The sequence below is a fragment of the Arvicola amphibius genome, chromosome 9 (genome assembly GCF_903992535.2).
Source record: "Arvicola amphibius chromosome 9, mArvAmp1.2, whole genome shotgun sequence".
Lineage (NCBI taxonomy): Eukaryota > Metazoa > Chordata > Mammalia > Rodentia > Cricetidae > Arvicola > Arvicola amphibius.
In genome coordinates, this window is record NC_052055.2 from 103984008 (window position 1) to 104000023 (window position 16016).

Genomic DNA, 16016 nt, shown 5'->3' on the forward strand with positions numbered 1-16016 from the left:
CTTCATATGGGACTTGGTCTGCCACACTGGCTCCGGCAGCAGGCTTCCTTTTGTGTCTTCTTTTGTCTTTTTCTTGTTGTTGGAGTGTTTGAGGACCATCCTTAAATTCAGGATGACCCTACTCCCAGATCTTTAACTCAATTCTAGATAAATACCCTTTATCCTAGTGAGGTTATGGGCACAGTTCTGAGAGTCGGGACACGGACATCTTTTAGGGACTGTCATTCAATGCACTGTGGCTCTGTTCCCTCTGTTCGGTCTAAAGTTTCCCACGCATTGGCCATGGAGTTAGGACCTGCCTTTCTCTGGAGCACCCATTAGTTTATAAAGAAACCAATCTGATAGGGTGAAGAGGTGGGGAGGGGCGTGCTCCGCTGGTGAAGAGCTTGCTGCTCAAGCATGAGGACTCGGGTTTAGATCCTCAGCACCCACATCACAGCCTGGCAGGCATGGCGATGTGTGTCTGTAATCCCATTGCGAAGAAAGCAGAGACAGGAGGACCCCTGGATGGCTCTGACCAACAGTCTAGCTGAACTGCTGGGCTCCAGGTAAAAGTGAGACACAGACAGACGGACAAGAAAAGACATAGATAGATAGATAGATAGATAGATAGATAGATAGATAGATAGATAGATGATAGATATATAGATATATAGATAGATAGATAGATGATAGATAGATGATAGATAGATGATAGATAGATGATACACACACACACACACACACACACACACACACAGAGAGAGAGAGAGAGAGAGAGAGAGAGAGAGAGAGAGAGAGAGAGAGAGAGAGAGAGAGAGAGAGAGAGAAAATGAATGAATTTGGGACATACTTGCTATACTCCCAGGAGTCCTGGAAGCAACTGCAGATTGGAGCCACCAGTCCAGAGTCACTGGTCCAGTCCAGACTAGGACTGTGGAATCCTGACAGCCTGCTGTCTCCTACCATCCTCCTAATTCCTGAAAGGTCACCTTCATCCTGGTCCCCAGACAAGCCGCCAGTAGCCTATCTGACCCGATCGTCCCATGTCCTCCTCACAATAGTCCTGTCTGAAGGGAATGTCACCCAGGCTGGACAGGGACAGAGACAGCTGCACTGTGCCCTGGAGACCTGGAGAATAAGTAATGAGGGCTGGCTGGGGCTCAACCCCCAGGGCCAGAGATAGATGTGGACACAGCTACAGCGACATAATGGTCCCTGTGGGCCCACCAGGCAGGAGATAAAAGGCAAAGAGCATAAATAAAGCAGGAAATAAAGGGTAGAAAGCTGGGGGAGAGGAATAAATCCAGGTCCTGACAGGCTCCTGTGGGAGCCGGCGGGGGAGGGGGAGGGAGGGCTGCCAGTAGCCTCTACACACTGCCACACTCATCCCAAACATCACACTCGTGGAGGCAGAGGGGAAGCCGAGTGAGAAGAGGCCCCCATCTTCAGCGTATCAAAGAGGAAGTCACCCGTTCAGCCTCAGTTTCCCCCTTGGTAAAATGCAATGAGCTACTTGGAGAAGGGTCTAAGGGCCACCTGATCATCATGACCAGGAAGATGGTTGTGACATGCAGGGGTCTGGGTCCGACGTGGAATCAGGACCTCTGAGGGACGGTTCAGGGTCTGCACAATTGACAAGCTTCCCACTCATGAGAGCTGCTGAGCCAGCCGCACAAACTCTAGGATCCCTCCACACATAGGCTGGGGGGAAGGAAGGATGAAGGGATAGGAAGGTGGATGGAAGGATGGATGAATGCAAGAGAGGGAGAGAGAAGGCCTTGAAGAATGGAGGGATAGAGGAGGGGATAAATGGATGCCAGGAAGGATAGACAGAAGGAAAGAAGGATAGAAAGATGGAAGAATGGGTTGAAGAAAAAGGAAGGATGGAAGGAGGAAAATGAAAGGGGAAGGAAAAATATGAAGATAAAGATAGATAGATAGATAGATAGATACATACATACATACATACATACATAGGAGGAAGGATGGATTAACAAAAAGAAGGAAGAGACATAAGGATGGAAAGATGAATGGACTGATATGAGAATAAAGGGAAGGAGGGAAGGGCGAATGAATAGATGGATGTAAGGATTAATGGAGGTGAGGGATGGAGGGAGGGTTAGTAATGGCTAATAGCTATCTGCAGCATTTACTAATGGCTTCCTACATGCCAGGCTGAGTGTTCATACTTATCCAGTTCTATGTTCTTTTCCCCTTCCACACTGCATAATAAACTGACTCGAAGCTGACCTATGGGTTCTATAAGGCCAGCACTCAGCCTGTGCCTGTGAGACCCCAGAACTGGTGTTCTAAGCTACCATGGTGCTCCGCCCCTTGTAGGAGGTCCTAAGGGATCCTCCAGTTAATGAATACAAGTTTGTCTCTTAAATTAGTGTGTGACCCCAGAGGTCTCACCCGGTCCTTACAGGACTCTTAGTCTCTCTGTGCTCAAGGGTCCGAGTGGCAGTAAGACTACAGGAAACTAGATGAGATACCTCCACTCCAACTGCTCTGAAGATGGTGACCCTGAGATCTCTGAGCACTTCTTCCTGTGGCTCCTCGGCACCCTCACAGCCTAGGAGGTCGACACTGGTTCTCTGACTCCTTTTCTTCAGGGGTTCCAACAACTCTAACTCCTGGGGACCTCCTCCTTCCTGGCCATACCCTGAGCTTTCTCTCTCTCTCTCTCTCTCTCTCTCTCTCTCTCTCTCTCTCTCTCTCTCTCTCTCTCTCTCTCTCTCTCTCCTTGTCTCTCTCTCTCTCTCATGCAAGACTCACCTGCCTGCTGATGACTCCCCTAGGGAAGGGTGGCTGTGGGTCTTAGGAGAAAACCCTAGGTTGCCCCAAAACAAGAGAGGCCTGAACTCAGCCTTCAGAGAGTTTGCTTGGAGCTATAGAGAAAAGCTCCACTCAGCCACGCCTGCCACAAAGGGAAATGGAGACCAGATGTGCCGGCCTTGGGGGAAAATCTCTTCAAGGTCCAGCCTTAGCACCTCATTCCCACCATCCTCGGCCCTGGCTCAGGGTTCCAAAGAGGGCCGGAGTAAGGACTCTCAGCTGCCTCTTTCAGTCAGATGAGATGAGAGGAAGAAACCCTTCCAGAGCAGTGAAAACTCTCAGTCTCCTGGGAAATCTGGGGGGGGAGCAGACAGCCCAGCACAGGAGTTCTGCAGCTCCGGGCCAAGACACAGAGGCCCGAGGCACGAAATTGCTGGAACAACATCACACGGCGGTGCCGTGTGGAAGAAGTACGACCCTCATTTCCCGGCTTGGACCTCTGCCACTGTCGTTCCTTCGCGGCAAAACACAACCCCCAAACACGGCCCCCTGAGGAAAGGGAGAACTTGGCGGAAGTGTGATACTAAAGCCACATACAAGCAGTTCCCCGGAGTGCAAATTAGTGGGTCCCAGACTCCGCACGTGAAGGTGGGGGGTAACCTTCCAGGATCTTTTGCTCTACCTCCCAGTCATAGTGGAGGGACAGACACATGAAACCTAGGCTCCCCTCAAACACTGTCCATCCTCACAGGCTGCCTCTCTGCGAAGCAAGGAGCAAGGGTGGGATGACGCCCGCCCCTTGCCCGCCAGCCCTTCGCCTGACATCCGACCTCTTTCCCCTCCCATGGCAAACACGTGCGAGATTTACTGCTGCAGACACGATGACGGGGGCCATGTCAGACAGGCACAGGCTGGCAAACAGCCTGACCAAACACACAGAGGATCCGTGGCCGCCTGGACCCTCCTGGAGACACATGACTTCAAAGATGCATTAACTGAGCACCAAGAGAGATGGCTTGTTTTGTTTTTATAACAAGCGAGGCTTGTTCCCGGGAACCGGGAGCATATGTTGTCAGGGTGGCTGGCTGACTGCACCTGCTCATTCACCACCGAGGGCCCCCATGTCTTTCTTTCTCACAGCCCCATCCGTTTTAGGCCCAGAGTGTCACTGGGCTCACAGAGGTCCAAAATGTAAGGTGGGACTAGCACATGGGGAGAACAGGAGATTTCCCTCACCGAGGGCCACCTATAACGGCAGTCTTAAATGGCAGGTCTGAGGGTGTCCCAGCAGGAGGGTGGGGAAGAAGGCTGAGGGTGAAGAAAGGGGCTCCTAAAGGAAGTGGTTTAAGTGGTTTAAGATATGCTTTCTTTGTTTGATGCTATTGTCCTTTTCTTCCTCCCCCCCTCTCCCATCCATCCATCCGTCCGTCTGTAGTGATATTTTGTTTGTGTTTTAACAAATAAAGCTTGCCTAAATATCAGAGTGCTGAGCTAAGCCACTAGAGGCCAGGGAGTAGTGGCACACACCTTTAATTCCAGGACTCGGGAGACGGGAGACAGAGGCAGACGGATCTCTGTGAGTTCAGAGCCACCCTGGGCTACATGAAATTGATTCAGTCTGTAAGAGAAACAGGGCTCACACAAAGGTGATCCCAGCACTTGGGATCCCACGCCTTTAATCCCAGCACTAGGGAGGTGGAGACAGGAGTGACGTGGCTGGGCAGAGAGAGGAATGTAAGGAGGGAGGGGACAGAAGCTCATTACAGACTGAAATTTGGTGGAGACAGTTACAGTCCAAGAATACAGTCTGAGGACAGGATCACCTCTTCAGTCTAAGCATTGGTAGAGGTAACAGGTCACTAGTGATGGCTGCGTTGCTTCTCTGGTCTCTCAACTTCCACCCCCTAATATCTGAATCCAGGTTTTTATTAATAAGAACAATTAGAATTTACATTACACCCATCCATCCATCTGTCCACGTCTGACCATCCATCTGTCTGTCTGTCTGTCTATCGATCGATCTATCTCTCCATTGTCTCAGGTTTCCCCAAGTGACCTCAAACTCGCCATGCAGCTGACAATAACCTTGAACTTCTGATCTTCCTGCTTCTGCCTCGCGGGTGTCAGGATTACAGGTGTGCGCCATCCTGGTTAGCTTTGGTTCTGTATTTTGCAAAGGGAGAACGAGATGGGAATAAAGGATAGGCCCATGTGTGGCTAGGTGAAAGGATGGGCAAGACAGTCACTCACTAGCACTTCTGTCTCCAACACTTACTAGAGAGCTAGATAGTAGACCAGAGGGCATGGCAAAGGAGCAGAGTCCTTGGCTGGCATGTGTGGGGTCCTCACACACACAAAACATCTAGATTCCAGATGAGTTATAAATAGGCTTGCAAACACATTTCTGAGTTTGCATAATGTTAGGGAAATACTCAAAAGGGAAAGGCAGGAAGAGCTGAAATCCAAAGATGCCACTGGCTCAAGAGCAAGCACCTGCACTGACAACACTAAAGGGACCCATGGGTGCTTTGAGGACCCGAGATTGATAATAGATTAAATCTGGGGGCAGAGGTTCTGCCAGAAAGCACCTTAACTCCCAAATCAGGTCAACTCAACCCTGGAGAAAGCCTTCCTTGCAGAGGTTTCTGGGATGCCCAGAACTAAAGCTTTAATCAAATGAGCTCACAAAAATTACCCAACCAGGGCCTGTGGGGTGGTTCAGCAGGGGAAGAGGCTTGCTCCCGAGCCTGATAATCTGAGTTCCATCCCTGGAGCCCACATGGCAAAAGGAGAGAACTGGCTCCCGAGAATTGTCCTCTGCATGGTGGCATGCAGAGGCACCTCCGCCACCACACCCCAAATGTGCACAATAAATAGATAAACGTAAAGACAGTTGTTTTTTTGAATGCCCAACACACAGGTTACAAATCATGGCTCAGTCCCCAATGACCACTTATATAGCTCTTTCCTCCTAGCTGAAATCCCAGGACACCCAGAAAGTTACACTCACTAGTCAAGAAGTCTCATCCCAAGCTGTTGCTAAAATTCCTTCCTGGGGGACATAAGCAACATCTAACCCTCCTCCTAAGGTCCCAAAGACACACTGAGGTGGGATTCCACTGAAGTTCACTCTGGGGGACTAGTCAATTTACTGGGGTTCCTTACAGAGCATAGAGATGAGGGGTTGCTTACAGGGATGTGGATGCTCCTCCCATAAGGCCACAGCTGGAAGGTCTTTAGACAGTGGGGTGAGGGCTCCCCCATAACACCACAGGAAGAGCCCTTCTGAAGCCTAGGTTCCCAGTCTCTCCAGAAGCCTCAAGTAATTAAGGCAGAATTAAGTGTAACGGTTGGTAAAGAGCAGTTGGATACTCAGGTGAGGGTCTCGTGCCCCTTTTGATCCCTCCATGAGGGAGTATAAACAGCCAGCAGGTCCAGCTGGTACAAGCCTTTTGCTCAGCTGAACTCCCCAAGATGGCAGTTGCTTGGCTCAGAGGACGATTACTCACAATACAAGGTTATGTATGCAACAAGCAATTGGTAGGCGGGAGGAATCTCTTTGCTGTGGGATAGGGAACTCCAGGGATGAAGATGAAATGAGTTGTCACCCATGTTGGCATAGGCTGGTTGGTGCTCTAAGTGCCTCAGAGTCACCCATATTCCTGGAACATCTTACCTTTGCTTCTGTTAATAACGTCAATAAGCTAGATTTGGTACAATTGTCTATAGATCTGCCGTGTGGCCTGGTCATCACAGCAACTGCAAAGATTGGAAATCTCAAAGATTTATTTATTTCTGTGTTCTGTGTATATGTGCATGCTTGCATGCTTGAATGTGCCCCATGCGCATGCAATGCCTAGGGGGCCAGAAGAGGGTGTTGGATCCCTTGGAACTGGAGTTACAGGTGGTTTTGAGCCACCATGTGGGTTCTGGGATTCTGGAAACCAAGACCGGGTCCATTGCAAGAGCAGCCAGTGCCCTTACATGTTGAGCCATCTCTCCAGCCCCCACAGGAGTAAATCTTATGGGACCTTTGGACACCTAGCAGATGCTCAAAGAACTGCTAGCTCTAGGCAGTACTGCCTTTGAGCATGGACATGCTATATTCTCCTCTTTGTTGACACAGCTTTATGCTGCTTGAGTTTAGACGGTGACCATCTTAGTTACGGCTTCTATTACTGTGAAGAGACACCATGGCCACAGCAACTCTTATAAAGGAAAATATTTAATTGGGGCTGGCTTACAGTTTCAGAGATTTACTCCATTATAGTTACGACAGGAAGCAGGGCGGCATGCAGGCAGACATGGTGCTGGAGAAGGAGCTGAGGTTCTACATTTAGATTGGCAGGCAGCAGGATGAGATTGCCACACTGGGCATGGCTTGAGTATCTGAGACCTCAAAGCCCACCCCCAGTGATGCACTTCCTCCAACAAAGTCATACCTGCTCCAGCAAGGCCACACCTACTCCAACAAGGCCACACCTCCTAATAGTACTACTGCCTATGAGCCTATGGGAACTATTTTCTCTCAAACCATCATAGTGAAAAAAGAAAGCAAAACAACAAATGTCACATGCAAACCATTGCAGTACAGGAGGTGAGGTGATGGTATTCTATATGAGTCCAAGGTTTGTGAAGCCCTGTAGTACCCAGCATATACCCCATTAGTATATAACTGTGGTTGTGTAAAAATGAGATATAAACATTTCCCCTTCAATTTGTGTGCATTTACCTTTCGTGGATGGCTGCAAAGTTGTTAGAAGAGACACACACACTAAGTTAACCAACATATCTTTCTGGTGTTTCTTTTGGCATTAGGGACACATAAGTAAACCATCACCGGGACAGAAAGGTGTCATGAACAGAGGGAATTTGGGGGAGTCTAAGACATCTGCACCCAGACTTTTGGTGTCGACACAGATACCTGCGTCTCCATCATCACTGAGCTCATATATGGCTAGGATCCTATAGTGGATTTCACAGCCAATCAGTGAAAGTAAGCAACCCCAGAGGGGAGGAATCACAGAGCTGGCCAAATTCATTTAGCCACATCTCACGACTTATTGGTTCAACAGTCCCAGTGTGGTGGAAGTCTATGGCTCTTACAAGCACCAGCCTCACCAGCCAATAGTCATGGCTATGACATGGTGTGGTCCCTGATTCATGGATAAGTCAGAAGTCCTCAAATCTTATCCCATCACCTGCTCTTCTGATGCCTGAAATCTCATTCCCCCCTCACACTTCAAAAAAATTCTCCCAGATAGCAGACTGCTCTGGAAAGGGGCCCACTGAGATATCATCAACCATGAATATCTCCATGTGGGTTCTTCAAGTCAGAGTCTCCTCAGAGAGAGGGAGTTTCCATGTATATGTACGTGCACATATCTGTTTACAGGTGCATATGTGTTTGTAGATACATGTATGGTTTATTATTAATTAATTAATCTGTTTGTTTGTTTGTTTGTGTTTTGAGACAGGGTTTCTCTTCGTAGCCCTGGCTGTCCTGGAACTCACTCAGTAGACTAGACTGGCCTCAAACTCAGAGATCAGCCTGCCTCTGCCTCCCATGAGATGGGATTAAAGGCATACACCACTGCATCTGGCTTAGGTACATGTATGTTTGTAGATGCATATGCACACACGTGCATGATGAGGTCAGAGGGCAACCTCAGGTGTTGTTCCTCAGGCATTATCCACTTTGTTGGGAAACAGAGTCTCTTACTGACCCAAAGCTCTTAGAGTAGGGAAGGCTGGCTCACCAGTGAGCCCCAGGGATCTAACTATCTTCGCCTCCCCAGGGCTGTGGCTGCAGATGTGTGTCACCCTACTTAGAGTTTTTCCATGGATTCTGGGAGTTGAAGTTGAGTCATCATGCTTGTAAATCAAGCACTTTTTAACTGACTGAGCCATCTCCCCAGAGTCCAAAAGATCTCCAAAAGAGAAAAAGGTAAGATGTCTAGAAGGAGTTGCTGTGGAATAATCCTCTCGTACACGGTAAAGATTTGTCACTTGAATTAGTCTAATAAAATACTGATTTCCAGTAGCCAGGCAGGAAGAATAGGCAAGGTGATGAAACTAAGGATGATGGGAAGAAGGGCAGAGTCAAGAGTTGCTTGTCAGATGCAGGGAGGGCAGGAGATGAACATGTTGTGCTAATAAAGGTACCACCATGTGGCAGAGTATAAATAAGAAATATGGGTTTACTTAAAATGTGAGAGCTAGTTAGTAATAAGCCTGAGCTATTGGTCGAGCATTTATAAGCAATATTATGCCTCTGAGTCAATTATTTGAGAAGCGGCCACCAGGTATTTGGGAACAGGCAGGCTGGAGAGAAACGTCTGTTTACAGGGAGTGGCTAGGGAGAAGGCCTAGGGAGGGCTCCTTGAAATCAGAGCAACCCTACAGTGCAGAAAGTAAGTCATGAACCTCTGTAGGAGACATACCTACCAGGACCTAAGGGAGATGGGAATGGCAAGGACCAGCTGACCCGGATGTGGCTGTAGGTAGAACCTTGACTGTTCTGGAAGAGGCACTGATAGCCTTTAAAGCTGTCTCAAATTAAGGCAGGGTGAGTCTGTATATCCTGGCAGCTGGACACGGATGTGGACACAGAGCAGAGACGTTCCCTGCTACCTAGCTGCCTCCAGTCTCACAGAATGCAGTTGTGAGCCACTGGCAGCCACAAGTGACTCCCAAAGGGAATGGGTACATGTGCTACCTGCAGCCAGTAGTGCCCTCATCAAGGGATGGCTGGATGGGTCACCAGCAGTCAATAGTGCCCTTGGCAGGGGATGGGTGCATGCAACTCTCCAAGGAGACCTAAACAAAGGGTTCTGTGCAGGATGGAGTGGGTCTAAGTCTTAGACAGTGGGGCACAGGTAGAACCTGAGAGGGAGAGGCAGGTTGGACAAGTCTTGAGATGAAGGGAAGCTGCCCCTCTTCCACCCAGAATCTTAGAACTAGGCTAGGCAGTGAAGTGCAGCCCCTGGGTGTGGCTCTTAGGTTGACTGCAACTGACATTAGATCGCATATGATCCCCACATTTCCAGCTGCCCTGAAAGATCAAAAGGTGGAGATGGGCTGGGGCTCACTTTCCTCCGAAGCCCCGAGCAGGCCTTGCTCAACTTGTCCGATGCACTCCAGCTTGCCTCTGTCTCCAGCCTTGCTTCCCCAGGGTTTCCTATCAGCTAGCCACTCAGCCTCAGCTTGGGTTCCTCCATGAGGCTCTCTGCTTCCAGAGGCAGTGCGTTCATTTAGAGCAGGCTAAATCTGCTAGGAAGGTTTCCACGCATGAAGCAACAAGCTGGTTGGCTGGAGCTTCGCCAGTGAATGGATCACAGTCCACACGTCATTTGACAAATATCTAGGAACACCTGTCATTGGTGGGGGATGCACAGTGCGTCAGGTAAACATGGTCAAGGCCATCTTCAAGAAGGGATGATGGGCACTGAAGAAATAATGGTTGTAACTGCACTAAGGTCCTTGAAGGAGAAATCGTGTGTGTATGTGTGTGTGTGTGTGTGTGTGAGAGAGAGGTGGGGGGGCAAAGCACATATCCCAATCAAGTGTAGAGGAATGGGCAAGGCCTGGGAAGTAACATTTAGACTGAGGTCTTAAGTTTGAAAATAATTTTCATGAGTAAAATCTAGGGAAGAACAATCACAGAGAGCAGGTTCAGTGGTCCTGAGGCAGGAGCAAGGGAGCAATCCATCACTGAGGCTGCACCATAGAGCCCATCACAGGTCAAGGCTGCTTACAGCTTGGATGAAGTCAGACTAGGAGGAGCTCCAGCGGGGTTGGAGACCTATCTCAAGGTGGTGCAAGCAGGGCGGTCAGTTAGTAACATGCCCAGGTCATTCACTTCCTCTCTTCGCTTCCCTTTTGGTGGCCAACTTAACTAGTTTCACACCCGATGCAGACAAGGTTGCACTAAGTGCCTCCCCACCCCCGCCTCTCTGGAGCCTTCCTGACGCCAACCAACCCCAGGGCCTCCAAGGCAGCAAGGGAGCAGCCCAACCCTGGGTGTCCCTCTAAACTTGTGGGTCCTCTCAGAAGGCAGAAGAACCTGCAAGGAAATGTTTTCTGTCTTCAATGCTCTCGTCCTGCCCAGGACAGAAAAAGCTGTCCCTGTGGCAAGAAGCGGATGGGCAGGAGGATGACTCGGCTGAGCTCCTGCAGGAAACGGCTGTCCTGCCGCCTATGAGTCAGCAGAGCCTGGAGGGCCAGTCTGGGAAACTGCTCAGCGTTTCCAGGAACTGACCCGAGTGGATCCCAGAGGGCTTGAGAAATCAAGGAAACGCCAGGGGCCAATCCTCCACTGGTGTCCTCTGCTACTGTGGGAGGACCTCCTGGAAGCCTGTGGGGTGGGGTTGGTTTCTCACACAGTCACGCTCACACTCTAGTCTGAGGGTAGTCGCCCTGCATGAAATACCTATTATACCAGCCTAGTATATTTTTTGTGTCTTGTGAATTCATATGCGTGCGGCGTGCGGCGTGCGTGTGTGCGTGCGTGCTTGCGTACGTGGGTTCTGGGAATCATACTCAACTCGCCAGCCTCGGGGACAAGTACCTTGACTCGCCAAGCCATCTCCCACCCCGAATTTTACTTCCCAGTGCCCTTGAAACTACAGCCCCCTAGTGGGGAGTTGGGGTGGGGGTCCCTGAAGGTCTGTCTGCAGAGCCACAGACATTGTGAGCCATTAGCCCTTCATCTGCAAGGACACTTTTCCTCCCTCTGCCCACAGCTTGGGAACAGAGGGAGGCTGGAGGCATGGCTGAGCTGTCCTCCTTCTCCCGTTGCCCATGAGAGCACTGCAGATGGAATTCTGGGGAAGCGTGGAGATCTGGATTCCATTCTCCACGAGGGAAATGAGACGGCCAGAGATCCCTGAGGGCAGTCCAGGGTGGAGATTTTAAACCACCACCTGCCGCAGCCAGATAGCATCGCTGAAAACAAAGCGGCCTTCTGCTTTGATCTCTCTGGGCAAGAGCACAGGTTCCTAAATCAGGGCCAACAATGTGGCCGCATGGGCTGCAGGACAGGCTTGGGAGGCTGTCCAGATGCCCAGAACCCCAGACCTGGAGGCCAGCTCCTGGGCAAGGGTGGTGACAGGATGGAAGAGGGATGAGAGTTAAGAAGACCAGGACGTGGTTCAGCCAAGAGCTCAGGCGGGGGATGAGCAGTCTCTGGACCAGTCTGTGGCGGCCTTGGAGGGGTGGGGCAGGGGAAGGGGCCGAAAAGTTCAAAGGTGAGAGGACACATGCTGGAGAGGTTTCTGGGCACCCAGGTCAGGATTTGTGTGGTTTACAGGCAGAGAAGCTAAGGCTCCAGGCCTGGCCAGGGCCCCTAAGGACAAGAAGAACTGGCATAGAACCCAAAGGCTTTCTTTACTTCCCAAACTTTTCTTAGGGTGGCAGTTGGCTGATGTATTTATGCAGCCCTGACTCCTGGGTCACAAGCAGACCTTTAAGTCAGAACCTCAGAGGAGAAAGGCAAGCTCAGGAAAAGGAAGCTTAAGTCAAGGCCAAAGTGCAGCTATGATCACCAGGACTGCAGACCCAAGCTCCAGCAACGTCATCAATGCTCATTCTACCTAATGCCTCAGTCCTGGGCATCACGGCTCACAAGCCTGGAGACTGTGCTACGGTGGTGCTGGAAGAGCAGGTAGCATCTCTGCTACTCAAGCCATCTGTCCCCTGTCTCAGCTACCCAGGAAATGGGTCTCTCTTTGGTCAGCTTAGTGATGAGAATTCCACACAACTCAGCCCCCAGGCTCGTCAGCAACCCCTCCCTATGGCTGTTTGCTAACAACCAGGAAAAGAAGTTAATCTCAGAGACAGCCCAGGTGGGAAAGGGAGTGAGGGGCAGCCGGGAGGGCCATATGGAACCTGTTTGAGGCACTGGGTCAGAGCCCAGCTACGCCTCCATGAGCTCGGGCGCCAGCCAGCTCTTGGCTTTACCTACTCGGCTCTGGCCAAAGAGGGGAAGGAGCGTGGGAGAATAGACAGGCAGGCCGTGTGGGGACAAGTGTGTGCTACGTGTACCTTCCCAGCCATTGTTCTTTAGTTGAGGACACATTAACTTGCTGCCCATTGGCTGGACTGGGAAATGGGGGTGACTTTTACAATGTCTAATGGCTCAGCCATGTCTGGGGCCACAGAGGGTCAATAAAGTGGCATTTGGGGTTTCCTGAAGGCAATGGTAGGGTCTTGTCTGGGAACAATACTCTAACTGGCTTTGCCATTTTCTCTGTTAATAGAAAATCTACCAAAAACTCTCAGACAGTACTACTTGGTTTCCACTTTGGCTCCTAGGGCATAGCACACAGCCAGCCAATCCCCTACCTTCATCTGCCTGTCAACTCCAGTCCCGCACCCGGATGTTGGTCCTATTTATGTCTGGTTGACATGGTCAGGTTGGCACGATGATGAATCTCATTAAATATTGGAGTCTACAGCTTGGACTCACCCCCACTGAACTCTAGACCGATCCGGATCTCAGGTTGAAATCTTGCTAGAGTTTGGATCGACCAAATTTCCAACTATCCACCTCAATCCATGTGAAGCTTTAACTTCTGTCTAGACTCCCAGGACTTTGAAATGAACTGAGTTTCTGATTGATTTTGCAGACGTTTTTCACGAGCGCTGACGGAAAGCAGTTCTCTCCACCCTCCTCGCTTGGATTTCTCACTAGTTTAACTCAGAAGCTCTAGCCTATTTTTCTGGATGTTACCAAACTTCTTGAATATTTGACTGGACTTTCTGGACCCTTTTGCCTTGAGCTGGTCAAGTGAGGAGGCGTTCCTAAACCCAAACTCAGTCACGGGAAATCGCTCACATGGCACGGCTTGAAGGATGGGCGCACAGGGTGCAATCCCCGCCTACACACTTGAGCTTCATCCAGGACAGGCAGGCTCACCTGCAGAGGGAATGACATAAGAGACACCATTGATGCCTTCTGTCCTTCTGGAAACTTCTCTCACCCTAGCACCTTTTCATTTATTTCTACCTCTACCCATCATTCTCTTCGTCTTTCTCAAACTACCCTAGCTCTTGTATCTGGGCATTTCAATACAAGGAACCCATGCTCTTGGGATGGTTGGAAAGTCATAGGTGACAGAGCCGAATGGTGAAGGGTTCTCAGGCTAGACCACCAAGGCTCAGAACTCAGCTCAGTCCACTCGAGCTCTATGGTGCTGGAACAGGCTAACTCCAACCTGGGCTTCATGCTGCCACTTGTTTCTTGGGTTAGTTTTCTGGTTCTTGGCACAAACACAAAAGATTCCTAGGGCTAGTTGAGGAATCACTCGAAGCCAGGAGTGTTCTGGGGTCTCTTGCTATCTCAGCTGACACTTGCAAATACTCAGAAGGTTGGAAGGTGGCAGGACAGGGAGCCCAACACAGTCAAGCACCTGCAGACCTGCCCAAGCACCCGTAGTCCTGGCCTAAGCACCTACACACCTGCCCCAAACACCTGCAGCCCTGCCCCAAACACCTTCAGACCTGCCCCAAACACCTGCATCATGCTTCCCACTGATGGTTCAGTGTAGCTAATATTATCACCCTGGTGGTCCCACATGCCCCATGGGAGAAGTCAGCTGTTTTGGGTGTTGTGCTTTAGTGGGGTGTTAACAGTGTTCCTTTACACTCTTTTAGAAACACTAAATGTTTCTTCCAACCCCTCATGGAGGGGGTTGGGAGAGTCTTTGCTTCACTGTGACTTCTCTTATTTCCATGTGACAAATGAGAGGCCTTCCTGGACTAGGAAGTTGAAACATTGTTGTATATAGGGTAGAGGCACTTGTACTGGTGCCTCCCTCATGGCTGGCCAAGTAACAACAGACTCTGATGTCCTGGCTGTCTAATATCTAAACACAGACCTGTGGGTCTCCTTAATACCTGATAAAGGTGGGCAGGTTCAAGGTCGTGGGTGGGTCTTTCCTTTGTCCAGGGTCCTATCTCTCAGGTCTGTTTCAGGATGCAGCCTCTTCTTGGGGGAGAAGTTCAGAAAGTCTATTCAGAAAAGCAGTTGTAATAAGAAAACTGGAATCTGAGCATAATCTGGCCAGTCACTGGTCTGGTATTAGGCCTCAGTTTACCTTTGTTTTTAATGAAAAATCTGGGCTTTGTCTTTGAAGTGGACAGGGCAATCTAGGAAAGTCGTTTCTGATGAAGGTACTGACCTGTCCGTCATCCGATCCATTTTCCCTGGTCTCTGCTGGCATGTGGTAAAAAATCCTTGGGATAATGAGATAAAGGGGGTTCAGTTCCATCCCCAGCACAGAACAAACTGGCACACATCTCTAATGCCAGCATTAGGGAGGAGGAGGCAGGAGGCAGATCAGGTCATCTTCAGCTACAAGATGAGATGGAGGCCAGCTTGGACTCCATAAGACCTGTCTTTGAAAGAACCAGGAAAATGAGGAGAACAGGAGGAGAAGGGGAAACGAGAGGAGGAGGAAGAGGGGGAACAGGAGAAAGAGGAGCAGGAGGAGAGATGCTGTGGCATTTACAGATGTTTCACATCTGTCTTCTGCCCTTCTAGGTGTTTTCTGTGTGTTCACTTACGTCATTCTCTGACCACCCTTCCACACAGGTGTTACTGTTCATCCTCCCCTCACTGTAGAGATGAGCAGCATAGGGCTCGGAGAGCTAATGTCGTGGACCAAGATCGAAGGATTAGACAGCATCAGATCCAGGCACTAGAGCCAGGCAAGCTATCCCTGGAGCATGTGTGTTTAATGACCATCCACACAGTCCACAGCAAGATGAAAGACACAAAGTCAGAATTTACAGCCTAGAGGGAGGATGTGCCTGTTTACGAACCATCGTGATACAGGCTGGGCGGGGGGGGGGGGGGGGGCTGTCAGTGACCCACAGAGAAACATAGCTTCCCCAGAGGGCTCAGGTTGGGAGAAACCTGTGTCCTGCTAGAAAGAGGAACGGGGAGCTTTTATGTTGATGAACGGAGAGCTTTTATGCAGGAGGTGATGTCTCAGCTCTCAAAGTCAGGGGGACTCTGTGAGAGGGAACAACAGAGGTAGTTTTGGGGGAGGGCAGAGGAGAAAGTAAGAAAAGTCTGAGGGAAGCCATCAAGAGCTGAAATGCCCCTGTGCTGACTAGATTTGTGCCAACTTGACACAAGCTAGAGTAATTTGGGAAGTGTACCCCTGTAAGATCTACCTGCAGGCAAGAGTATTATAAAATACTCTTATTTTATAATGTGTTTTATTAATTAATGATTGTTGTGGGAGGGT